Here is a 15,289-nt window from a genome sequence, read left to right as displayed (position 1 = left end):
GCAAAAAACTTGACTTCAACTGTATCTGTTAAAGTTTACAGGTGCACAAATGTGCCTTGATGTGCTTGAATGTTAGAAATGTGTTATCCTACAATGCAAAGTTACTTGTAAAATAAATTAACATGGAGGATTATTTTGAGCTTAAATTATTTATTTGTCTTGTTTATGAAGACTGCAGAGTGATGCATTAAAAAAAAGACTTCAAATAATTAAGTAGTTTGTGATGTTTGTTAAAGTGTGCCCCTAAATTACAAATCCCCCCCCCCCCCCCACACCCACCCCACTTGATTGATGAATGGATAGTTGGACGTATGGATGGATGGATGGCAGGAATGGATGGACAAACCGTTGATATGGATAGAACAGTAGGATTACAAAGTTTCAAGTGGATTGATGGATTGATGGATGGATGGATGGGTGGATGGATGGATAGAGAGGTCTATTTATGTATGGGCGAAGGAACAAATGAAGAGATGGATGGAGACAGGGATTGATATATGGATAGATGGTTGTATGGATAGATGTGTAAAGGAACGGATGGAGAGATGGATGGCAGGGCAGATGGATGGACAGGAACAGATGGATGGACACAGGGATGAACAGATTGAGGGGCAGATAATTGGATGGAGGTGCAGATAGATGGATAGATGGGTATATGGATGGATGGGTGAAGGCACAGATGGAGAGATGCTTGGTGGCGTGAATGGATGGATGGATAGTAACAGATGGATGGACACAGGGATGGATGGATTGAGGGAGGAAGGGGCAGATGGATAGATGGATGAACAGATGGATGATATATGGGTGTATGGATGGATGGGCGAAGGCATGGATGGAGAGATGGAGGGGTGGATGGACAGGAACTGATGGATGGACAGAGATAGGATGAATGCATTGAATGATGGATGGAAGGAATGGAAGGAGAGATGGATGGACAGAGGGGTGGATGGATAGAGGAATGGACTGATGAATGGATAGAGGAATGGATGGATGGGTCTATGAATAAATAGATAGAGGAATGGATGAATAATGGAGGGGTGCAAAGAGGACTGAATGTATGGAGGGATAGATGGTCTATGGATATCCATCTTTCCTTGGATGGATAGATGGATGGATGGATGGATGGATGGATGGACAGATGGATTGATGGATGGACTGATGGATGGATGGACTAATGGATGGCTGGTTGGATGGATAACTGGTCGGATAAATGGGCGGAGAGAGGAATGGATGCATGATGGATTGAGGATCAGATGGACGAATGGATGGAGAGATAGATGGATATATGGATGGACAGATGGATGAACGTATTGCTTTGTGTGTTTTCAATCTCATTGCTGTGTAAAGCAGTAGTGACCACATCAAAGGCTTAAACCAACACACAGTCAACAGCAGAAGCAGTGTTTGTCAAGAGGAAACAACTAATCCCATTTCCTTACCATTGTGCTATATAAAATACAGGTTTCTCAATTTCCAGCTATAAGTGAGTGTGTTATATATTCAGCATTTTATTGCCTTTTTAAGTCCCAACAATAACGACAAAGCGCCTGCGTGCAGATCTACCCAAATGAAGATAGACGTCTAATAAATTTGCCAAACTCTCCAGCTAAACTGCTCTCAATCTTCACTGACAGTCCAAACGGCGGAGGAAAATGTTTATGCAGAACAAACTATAGACGGTGTCCTTCTTCTCGATTTCATGGCTGGCGAGTGTGACAGGTACTGACGCTCAAGTATGATTGATGGCCACTGGATTGAACAAAGCAATTAAGTCCAAAAGACGAGAAGTTGTTTTGGGGGGAGGGAATGTGGAGCCAGAGTTTTAATGACACACGCGCTTTCCAAAAGGTCTCAAAAAACTGTTAATGAAAATTGATGATGTAAAAAGATGGAGAGACAATTGCAAAAAGATAAGCTGGTGGTCTCTATTCACAATATGATACAACTATCACTATTACTAAATACTATTATTTTATTTACTGAATTAATGAAAGCTACACTGGATGAACAAAAAATCATTTGTAATTGTACTTGGAAATAATCTTTTGCCTGTTCTTTGTAATTAACTGCAGAATTTACTATTAATTTCTCAGTGAAAATTGATTCTGCATGTTTTAAAAAAAGACTATCCATATATATATATATATATATATATATATATATATATATATAATATATATATATATATATATATATATATATACATATATATATATATACATATATACATACATACATACATACATACATACATACATACATACATACATATATATACATATATATATATATATATATATATATATATATATATATATATATATATATATATATATATATATACCGGGCACCTTTTTAGGTACACCTTACTTATACCAGGTTGGATCCCCTTTAGCCTTCAGAACTGCCTTAATCCTCCGTGGCAGAGATTCAACAAGGTACTGGAAATATTCCTTAGAGATTTTGCTCCATATTGACATGATAGCATCATGCAGTTGCAGATTTGTCGGCTGAACATCCATGATGCGAATCTCCCATTCCACCACATGCCAAAGCTACTCTATTGGATTGAGTTCTGGTGACTGTGGAGGCCATTTGAGTACAGTGAACTCATTGTTATGTTCAAGAAACCAGTCTGAGATGATTCGTGCTTTATGACATGGCGCGTTATCCTGCTGGAAGTAGCCATCAGAAGATGGAGACACTGTGGTCATAAAGGGATGGACATGGTCAGCAACAATACTCAGGTAGGCTGTGGCATTGACACTATACTCATTTGGAACTAATAGGACCAAAGTGTGCCAAGAAAATATCCCCTATACCATTATAGATTGTCCTGACCATGTGTACATGTCTAATTGCATTGAGTTGTGTATATATATATAGATATATATATATATATATATATATATATATATATATATATATATATATATATATATATATATATATATATATATATATGTATATATATATATACATACACACACATACAGTTAGATCCATAAATATTTGGACATCGACACAGTTTACATTTTTTCCTCTATCCACCAAAACAATCAATTTGAGTTGTAAAAAGATATGCTTTAACTGCAGACTGTCAGCTTTAATTTGAGGTTATTTACATCCAAATCAGGTGAACGCTGCAGGAAATACAACAGTTTGAAAATGTGCCTCCCACTGGTTAAGGGTCCAAAAGTAATTGGACAGAATAATAATCGTAAATCAAACTTTCACTTTTCAATACTTGTTTGCAAATCCTTTGCAATGAATTACAGCCTGAAGTCTGGAACACATAGACATCACCAGACACCGGGTTTCATCCCTGGTGGTGCTCTGCCTGGCCTCTACAGCAACTTTCTTTAGTTTCGGGACCTATATATATATATATATATATATATATGTATACATGTACCTATATATATATATATATATGTGTATGTGTATATGCGTAAATGTATATATGTATTTTTGCATATGTATTTATGTATTTATATATATATAAATAAAACCTAAATCATACTAAATGCACTCCCTTTGGCATCAAAAATTCAAGAAACTGGGCCATTTAATGTCAAAACAACCTCATTTTATAATCATCCTCTTATCGAAATTTTAGTTTTTGTTAATATGCTGTCTGAAGAAAAAAATAGGGATGAAAGCTTAAATAATAAAGCTGATAGAGGTACGTGTTTGAGTAATCTGCTATTTTGTTGAGGGGTCAAAATGACAGCCAACTCGCAGGCAGCTAAAAACCACTGTTGAAAGTTGGCAGTGTCATTATGCTATTTTTACACCTAGAGTGAACCTAAGAGTGAAATCCAGCAATCTTTGTTATTACACGCCAATGGTAATTGCTCAAAAAATGGGGGGGGGAAAGTATGTCATCTTGCAGTTTTCATGCCTGTAACTTCTTTTCTTTTAGATTACTGTTCTTGACAAAATTGACTTTCCATATTTCAGTCTTTTAAAGCCCATATGGTTCATTTCCAGGGAGATTAAGTGGATTTTAACGTTGCTCCAAGAATAAAATGCTAAATTGTGCACATTTTAAATTAATCAAAAATAAATAAATGTGGGTAATGTCTATTTTTTTGATTTCCATCGCATTTAATATGTTGACTTTCATCTTCTTTGACTTTTTATTCTATTTTTGTTAAAAAAACATGAATAAATAATTGTTTGAATGGCTTCTCTAGAAGTTTTAAAGATGTCCGGGTATCCTTTTAGATTTTCCTTCTTAATAAACTTTCATTTCAAGGCCATGTTTGGTTAAATATTGAGACGGGAATGGCAAATAACTCTGAGCACAAATTGTTGAATTTTATCCATCTTCAGTGGTTGAAAACCAAATGCATCTCATTTTGCACACAACTCATACTGTATTCTAAGAAAAATGTCTAAAAAAATAATAATTTTGAATCTACAAATTTAATTTGTTTTAAAATCAATATGATTTTGCAAGAAATATGTGTAGAATATTTAAAAAATATTGAAGGGCACTTTACAAGAAAGTTTACTTTATCAGTCTTTGTACTTCAATTAATTCATTGCAGTATCAAAATACACGGAAATGTCCGTAATCATAGTGACTACGTTTACATGGACATCAGTAATGGAATTATTTGCCTTAATATGAATAAGACATTTTTATGATTTAAGTGTTTACATGAGTTGCTTTTTGAATGTTCCTTACATGAACCCGTTTTACATGTTATAGCAGACTCAAAATACACAGCGATACCCTGTCAAATGAACCTTGACCATTCTTAAACTCAAACCTTTTATACTGTTGTAGATATTGCCTTTAGATGTTAATGAAGTTGCTCCTTGACTCTTGACACAGCTGTTCTGTCTCAATGTTAATGCTGTTTCCACACCATTGATGAAATAGTTCTATGTGCCACATACCAATCCCCATTCTACAATTGTTAGCTTTTGCTCAAGATGTAGTCACCTCAAATAATGCTGAGACAACAAACTGTTGACTTCTCTTTTCTATCATAATTCAGCCCTTTTAGGGAAACGAGCATCAATGCACCATTCAGAGTGGGTCAAGTTAGGTCAAGGCAGACTTCCTTTCTTACAGGATAGTTCACTAAAAAATAAAAACATACTGTACAGTTTACTCGCATTAAACTCTGGAGGAAATGTGGATAGTGTGGTGACGCAATGACGTTAATCGATCTATGTGCTACAGTAAAACATTTCAACGTGAACATGAAACATTCGAAAAGCAACTCATGTAAACGCCTTAATCATATTAGTGACTACATTTACGTGGACGTGAGTAATCTAATTATTTGCCTTAATCTAAATAAGATTGACGAGATTTTGTTTCCACGTAATCCACATTTCCTCTGGAGTTTCACTTTCATATGGAACATTTCATGCATGCCCCCCATGCATACCTGTCAACATTGGGATATGACAATAAGGGATATGCCCACCATAATTTGAACCAGCTGAAGTTTGTTAATTAGGCCAGCAGGGCAACCACCTAGTAACGCATTACAATAGTGTAACCGAGAGGTCATGAAAGCATGAATCAGCTTTTCCACATCAGACATTGACAGCATACGTCAACGTTTGGCAACATTTTTAGGATGAAAAAAATGCAGTTTTACACATGCCTCAAATCTGGCCTTTAATAAGAGTATTTTCTTAATTGTATTAAAAGCAGATTATTGGTTTCTATGTAAACATTATTGTCTTATTTAATTTAAAGCGAACAATTTGATGCCTGATGTCCATGTAAGCCTAGTCATTGTGAACCCTAGAGGTCATAGATCACATAAAGTGTCCTTGGACGAAATGAAGAGTTGTGTAGAGCCGGTTGTCTTTCGATTTGCTTCAATTCCAGCAGCGACAGCGAGTGATGGAGTCTGGTCATTAGTGTGCAAACACTCAGCTTCCTCAATCAAGAGAAGCATCCCAACTAATGAGCGGCTCCGGCCCTTCAACATCCATTTCAAACACACCTGAAGCACTTGACCTGACAATGCATTTAGACAGAAAAACAATGAGGCGAGCCGGCGACATCACTGAACTTAATTACAGTTTTGAGTTGTGTGTGCAATAACACTTATAAACAGTACATTTCCTGCATCGGTTTTTCCTGTGGTATTCGTTATTGAGAGACTGCCGTGTTGCTTTTAGTAAAGTTTGATTGAGTTTCTCTGTCTGGTATTTTATTAATCTTCCATTCTTCCTCCATTCTATCATTCTCATTCCTGGAGGTGTTCTATCAGACTTCTGTCGTTTCCTGTAGTTCTGTCTGTAAATCTATCGATATCTGTCTGTAGCTTTGTTTCATTGTCTCTGGTTCTTTTTATTCTTTTTATTTTTGTCAAACATATCTGTGTTAAGCTTTGTCATTTTGTTCTATCTTTGTTATGTCTGTAATATCTATTTCTCTATCTACCTTGCTTTTCTATGATTGTCAATATTTCTGTCTGTTCATCTGTTGTTTTGTCTGTTCCATTGTCTATACATAGGCCTCTACAGCAACTTTCTTCAGTTTGGGGATATATATATATATATATATATATATATATATATATATATATATATATATATATATATATATATATATATATATATATATATATATTATATCACTTGATGATAATAATTGTGGAACCAACATCACTACTTGCCATACACTTTTATACACATATACACTTATTTAACAACACACTTTACATGCCAATTTGCACATAACAGCTGCACATATAACATTGTATATAGTAAACATGTACATACACTTGTCAATTTGTATATTTGCACTCACTACTTACTTCTATTTTTTTAAATATATTTATTATCTGTTTTTTTGTCTTGTCTCTTTATTTCAGTTGCACTGTAGAAGCTCTGTCACCAAAACAAATTCCTCGTATGTGTGAACATACCTGGCAATAAAGCTCTTTCTGATTCTGATTCTGATATGTGTATGTATGTATATGTATATGTATATATATGTGTATGTATGTATATATGTATATATATATATATATATGTGTGTGTATATATTTATATATGTGTGTGTGTGTGTGTGTGTGTGTATATCTACTGTAAAAAAAAATCATTTGTTTTACGTTTACACCCCAGCTGCTGGAAAAAAAGTTAAATAAAGGTTGTTAAATTACAGAAACTTACCATAAAATAATGGACATTAAATTGCAGAAATGTCCTTAAATTTCAATTTCCAGTAAATTTCAGTAATTTAATGGTCGTTATTTTATGGTAAATTTCTGTAATTTAACGGCCCTTATTTTACGGTAAATTTCTGTCATTTAACAGCATTTTTATGGTAAATTTCTGTAATTTAATGGTCATCATTTTATGATAAATTTCTGTAATTAATGGCTGTTATCTTTCATTTTCTTTACGGCTTAGTCCCTTTACTAATCTGGGGTTGCCACAGCGGAATAAAGCGACAATTTATACAGCATGTTTTATGCAGCCCATGCCCTATCCAGCTGCAACCCATCAGTGGGAAAATGGCCGTTATTTTATGGTAAATTTCTGTAATTTAACGGGCGTTATTTGACTGTAAATTTGTATAATTTCACAGCCGTTATTTTATGGTAAATTTCTGTAATATCCCGGCCGTTATTTTAAGGTAAATTTCTGTAATTTAATGGATGTTATTTTATGATATTTTTTGTAGTTTATTATCTATTATTTAAGTTTTTGGCTGCACCCCAGCTGCCAAAAAAAAGTAAAATAACAGATATGACTATCACTCTCTTTGTCATCATGCCTGCATTCTGTCTGTGGTTCTATCTTTGCTGTTTTGTCCATCTATTTTTCTGTCTTTGTCTGAATTTCTGTCTGTTGATCTTTGTCATTTTGTCTGTTTTATCTTTCTGTCTGTTGTCTATATTTCGGTCTGCCTTTCGGTCTATCTATCTATCTATCTATCTACAGTATCTATCTATCTGTCTGTCTGTCTGTCTGTCTGTCTGTCTGTCTGTCTGTCTTTCTGTCTTTCTGTCTGTCTATCTATCTATCTTTTTTTCTGTGATTGCCTATATTGCTGCCCGTTAATCTTTCTTTCTTTCTTTCTTTCTTTCTTTCTTTCTTTCTTTCTTTCTTTCTTTCTTTCTTTCTTTCTTTCTTTCTTTCTTTCTTTCTTTCTTTCTTTCTTTCTTTCTTTCCGTTCATTCATTCATCCGTTCTTTCTTTCTTTCTTTCTTTCTTTCTTTCTTTCTTTCTTTCTTTCTTTCTTTCTTTCTTTCTTTCTTTCTTTCTTTCTTCTTTCTTTCTTTCTTTCTTTCTTTCTTTCTTTCTTTCTTTCTTTCTTTCTTTCTTTCTTTCTTTCCGTTCATTCATTCATCCGTTCTTTCTTTCTTTCTTTCTTTCTTTCTTTCTTTCTTTCTTTCTTTCTTTCTTTCTTTCTTTCTTTCTTTCTTTCTTTCTTTCTTTCTTTCTTTCTTTCTTTCTTTCTTTCTTTCTTTCTTTCCGTTCATTCATTCATCCGTTCTTTCTTTCTTTCTTTCTTTCTTTCTTTCTTTCTTTCTTTCTTTCTTTCTTTCTTTCTTTCTTTCTTTCTGTTTTTCTTTCTTTCTTTCTTTCTATATTGTAATTCAGTATTTGTATGGATTTTATTCATAAGGATGTTTATTATACCACAAAATTATATTTGCATTTGTTATTTCAGTGTTTGCTGTTCTCAGCTAAGAGCATGAATAAGATCAGATCTTTGACTCTTGATGATTGGATTGAGTCTGTGATCTGTGTATTATGGCATGAAAGGCTAATTATACTATCTCTGTAAATTCACATTATAAACCGTTTGTGTGTGCGTGTATGATTTTCTTCTGTGCTTTTGTGAAATGTGCGAGCTTCTTCCTCTAGAGAGATTTCTCCACTTTCTCTTCAGGCACAGAATCATTGCAGCTTGTTCGTCTAATTGAATATTCAATAAGCGTTTAGGCCACTCGCCGAGGTGTGCATTGATTGAAAACATCCAATAAGCAGATTCCCTTCAGCCCGACCACAGATATTCTCCTCTTCTCACTCTGAGACGCGTCTCTGTCTTTCTTACAGAATCTGTTGTCGAAAAATGGTAAATAAATACAGTTTTAATGTCTAAAAATATTAAGTAAATACAGTTTTAATGTCTAAAAATATTAATACATTCTTAAATGAATGTAAAATATTAAATAAATACAGTCTTGAATGAATGTCTGTGAAAATATTAACTAAATATAATATAATATAATATAATATAATATAACATAATAAAATATAACATAATATAATATAATATAATATAACATAATAAAATATAACATAATATAATATAATATAATATAATATAACATAATAAAATATAATATAATATAACATAATAAAATATAATATAATATAATATAACAAAATATAATATAATATAATATAATATAATATAATATAATATAACAAATATAATATAATAAAATATAATATAATATAATATAATATAATATAATCTAATATAATATAATATAATATAATATAATGTAATATAATATAATATAATATAATATAACAAAATATAATATAATATAATATAATATAATATAATATAATATAATATAATAAATATAATATAATATAATGTAATATAATATAATATAATATAATATAATATAATAAATATAATATAATAAATATAATATAATATAATATAATATAATATAATATAATATAATATAATATAATGTAATGTAATATAATATAATATAATATAATATAATATAATATAATTAATATAATATAATAAAATATAATATAATAAATATAATATAATATAATATAATATAATATAACATAATTAATATAATAATATAATATAATATAATATAATATAATATAATATAATATAATATAATATAATATAATATAATAAAATATAATAAAATAAAATAAAATATAATATAATATAATATAATATAATATAATATAATATAATATAATATAATATAATATAATATAATATAATATAATATAATTTAAACGGTTTATATGAAAGGTTTAAATAAACTCATAAAAAAGGTTTAAATGAGTATTTCAAACGAACATTTTAGAGAAAATGTCAGACAGGTAGGCCTTCAAAAACTGATCGGAGAAAGAAGTGGGCACGGCAGTGAAAACGGTTGAGAACCCCAGGTTTAAATAACTCTTATAAAACATCCAGAGAGGAAACGAGGACAAAGCTAAAGTTAAATCATGTAAATCACACAGAATCATAACGTCTAGACCGGAGCCTCTCTGCGTTTCTAATAAGTGTTATTTTAGTTGTTTTGATATGAACGCCGCTATTGTTCACGCTCCTCTGGGAGAAACTGCATTACCTTGAAAAACGTTTTATCCTGTCTGCGTCAGGAAGGCGTCGTTTCTGCAATCCTCTTATCGTTCTTGTTGAGTTTCAGAGGGTTTTCTGTAGGCAAAGACAATATTCCCCAATGTCTGCAACATCTTTTGTCAAAGCACTGTAACACTTATTTAAAAAAATAATAATAATAATAAAAGAAACATGCTATTTCTTGAGAATGTTATAATTTAAGTGGAATAAACATAGGTTTGCCTGAAGGAGATGCAGGCTGATATTCCTTTGAAATCGCAGCGTTTTCATCTGAGCACACTTTCAGAAAGCATTAAACTGTGAATTTGACTTTTTTCTTTCTCTCTCAGACTCAACCAGTGTTGACTAGTCCTTTAATAATGTCTCTTTCAGAAAAGCCCTATTGTTGTTTTGTGCCGTTTTTCCATTGGATTCTGCTCTGTTTCTTCTCATTAGCATTTTAGAGGAAATTATTCTGATGGAAGCAGGGCCAAATGTACCAACGATGGCATTTCTTAAAAATTGGGATTTGATTGCCTTTGCGGGCTTTTGAATGGGGGGAATTATGAAGGAATAAAGTTATTCGACTTCAGCAACCTTGTCTGTCTGGCGGCCGCTGAACCGTTTATCTTCCGCTTTTATTGTTCATTGCTCATTAGTCTTGATTTAATTTTCATATCCGGTGCTCACAAAGTCAAATTAAATAGTAGTGTGGATTCTCTCTCTCTCTCTCTCTCTCTCTCTCTCTCTTTCTCTCTCTCTCTCTCTCTCTCTCTCTCTCTCTCTCTCTCTCGTTTTTTCCTCTTCTTACTGTGCTGAGATGTTGAATTAGGTGTAACGGAAAGCACTGGATGTATTACGCTTCAGTGATTGGAGGAGGCAATGCATATATAATTTATGTTTCTTTTTCTTAAAGTTGTATTTGAACCAAAAATAAAAATGCTTACATGTCAAGCTGACTGTCAAGCTCATCCAATCATATTGCATTTTAGATTTATTCATTTTTGTTCATTTAAAATGTAATTTTTTTTTTCTATTTATTTTTCTGTCTATTTATCTGGCGTCATGGTGGCGCAGTGGGTAGCACGATCACCTCACAGCAAGAAGGTTGCTGGTTCGTGCCTCGGCTGGGTCAGTTGGCATTACTGTGTGGAGTTTGCATGTTCTCCCCACGTTTGCACTCTGTCCAGTTTCTCCGTTAAGCTAAACTGTCCGTAGTCTATGTGTGTGAATGCGAGAGTGTATAGATGTTTTCCGGTAATAGTTTGCAGCTGGAAGGGCATCCGTTGCGTAAAACATATGCAGGATAAGTTGGCGGTTCATTCCGCTGTGACGACCCCGGATTAATAAAAGGACTAAGCCAAAAAGAAAATGAATGAATCGATCTGTCTATCTATCTATCCATCCATCCATCCATCCATCCATCCATCCATCCATCCATCCATCCATCCATCCATCCATCCATCCATCCACCAACCCATCCATCCCTCCATCCATCCATCCATCTGTTTGTCTAATAAAAAATATCGATAAGCCTACAATTGATCACTCACAGCTTATGCATTTATTCTTTTAAATGTAATTACAATATTTATTTATCATATTTTATTAAAGCACCCTATTTAAGTTTTTTTACTATACATATATATTTTTAATCTATTATCTATGAATTATCTATAGGTTATCTATAAGTAATGTAAATGCAAATTAGTTTGTTTGTTTGGTGAGCTTAAAATATTTAATCAAATAAAGTGACTTAATAAATGAAATAAATAGGAATGCATGTTTTATTTAAATTTATAAAAAAATCTAAAACATCGAGTGGATATTTCGATAATAAATGAATATTTCGATAATATATCGAACGAATGTTTCAATTATAATGAATTATTAATGAAATAAATAGAAATGCATATTTTATTTAAAAATCTGTCTATCTAATAAAAAATAGCAATGAGTCTGCAGTTGATCACTTACAGCTTTTGCATTTGTTCTTTTAAATGTAATTACTATATTAAATTAAAATAAATTCTATCATGTTTTATTGAATCACATTTTAGATTTTAACTATAATATAATATAATATAACATAACATAACCACATAATATAATATAATATGATATGGTATAATATAATATAATATAATTAAATATAATGTAATATAATATAACATAACATAACATAACATAATTAATATAATATAATATAATTAAATATAATGTAATATAATATAACATAACATAACATAACATAACATAATTAATATAATATAATATAATATAATATAATATAATATAATATAATATAATATAATATAATTAATATAATATAATATAATATAATATAATATAATATAATATAATATAACATAATTAATATAACATAATATAATATAATATAATATAATATAATATAATATAATATAATATAATATAATATAATATAATATAACATAACATAATTAATATAATATAATATAATATAATAATATAATGTAATATAATATAATATAATATAATATAATATAATATAATATAATATAATATAATAATATAATATAATAATATAATATAACATAATTAATATAATATAATATAATATAATATAATATAATATAATATAATGTAATATAATATAATATAATATAACATAACATAATTAATATAATATAATGTTATATAATATAATATAATATAATTAATATAATATAACATAATATAATATAACATAATTAATATAATTAATATAATATAATATAATATAATATAATATAATATAATATAATATAATATAATATAATATAACATAATTAATATAATGTAATATAATATAATATAATATAACATAATTAATATAATATAATATAATATAATATAATATAATATAATATAATATAATATAATATAACATAATTAATATAATTAATATAATATAATATAATATAATATAATATAATATAATATAATATAACATAATTAATATAATGTAATATAATATAATATAATATAACATAATTAATATAATATAATATAATATAATATAATATAATATAATATAATATAATAATATAATGTAATATAATATAATATAACATAACATAATTAATATAATATAATATAATATAATATAATATAATATAATATAATAATATAATGTAATATAATATAATATAACATAACATAATTAATATAATATAATATAATATAATATAATATAATATAATATAATATAATATAATATAATATAATATAACATAATTAATATAATGTAATATAATATAATATAATATAATATAACATAATTAATATAATATAATATAATATAATATAATATAATATAATATAATATAATATAATATAATACAATATAATATAATATAATATAATATAATATAACGTAATATAATATAATATAATATAATATAATATAACGTAATATAATATAATATAATATAACGTAATATAATATAATATAATATAATATAATGTAATGTAATGTAATAGCCAATGGCCAAACCCCCTCTAAAGCCAGTCTGGTCAACCAGCTAAAACCAGCCTACCAGCCTAGGCTGGTTTAAGCTGAATTTTTCAGCAGGCAGACCCTCAGAAACCATTGCTGTTTCACCAACATCACTTTACAGCTAGAGATTGAATGATTATCTAGAGTAACAAGTGATTTTTGCTCACATTTTAAGATTATAAGGCTGAACAGCATGAAATGCCATCAGTCTACAGAGATTTTCCAGTTTTTCCCTGTTGTAATCCGGATATCACAATAATTAACCCCATAAAAGCCAAAGCAAAACAAACACTACCAGTTTCTGTGGTATAAATACAGCACTACAGCTGGTTTTGGCTGGTCAAGCTGGTTTTAGCTTGTCATTTTCCAGCCTGACCAGCTTAGACCAGGCTGGAAATGGCTGGAAACCAGCCTGGAAATGGCCAAAACCCCTCTAAAACCAGGCTGGTTGACCAACTAAACCCAGCCAAGAAGCCTAGGCTGGTTTAAGCTGGGGTTTTTTTTCAGTAGGGTGATGTCAGCTGCAGATGTGAATGAATGGCGGAGGAAAGTAGTTCCACTTACAAAAGGATTTTGAGACTCTGTGTTTGATTTTTTTTTTAATATACACTATTATGTTGTCGAACTGTTGTATAAACACAATATTACACTCATAGCAGTGTGTGTGTGTGTGTGTGTGTGTGTGTCTCATGTGAGCAGCAGGGCAGACGTGCTTCAAGTCCGACAAACTGAGCCAGCAGTTTATGAGGCTTGTATTTTGTATTTTTGTGGAGAATAATTCAGAAAGCAGCGCGGTGACTGAAAGAGCGCGGGTCAAGGGTATTTTGGCCGCCGCTTTCTCTTCCCACTTTCACCCTTTTGCCTCTTCAGCTTGACAGACTGAAGGAGGAGAGGCGACGTGTGCTAAAATCAGAGGCTAAACACACTGGAGCTGTTTGAAGGTCAGCCGAGAGATCTGCCAATGAGACTGAACATTAATCACTGAATGATTCCTCGCTGCAGACATGCTCATATCTCCTCCAGCGAACAACACACACACACACACACGCACACACACACTTACACAGACGATTAGCCATTTTTACTCAGCTCTCCGAGTTGTTGAGCTTATCGAGTACAAGGTTATTGAAGTGTAGCTCTTGCATATACTGATGGCAGTGTGTGTGTGTGTTTGTGTGTGTTTGTGTGTGTGTGTGTGGTTAATGACAGAATGTGTATTTGTTTAACCTCTTTGTGTGTGTTTGTGTAGTCCCTGTGTGTGTTTGCATGTGTGGTCTGTGTGAGTGTTTGTGTGTGTGTGTAGTCTGTGAGAGAGTATGTGATTGCGTGTAGTTTTTGTTTGTGTGTGTGTGTGTGTGTGTGTGTGTGTGTGTTTGTGAGTGTGGTCTGTATGTTTGTGTGTATGTTTCTGTGTGTTTGCGTAGTCTGTGAGTGTG

The sequence above is a fragment of the Danio aesculapii genome, chromosome 6 (assembly GCF_903798145.1).
Source record: "Danio aesculapii chromosome 6, fDanAes4.1, whole genome shotgun sequence".
Classification (NCBI taxonomy): Eukaryota; Metazoa; Chordata; class Actinopteri; order Cypriniformes; family Danionidae; genus Danio; species Danio aesculapii.
Note: the sequence above shows the minus strand (reverse complement) of the source record.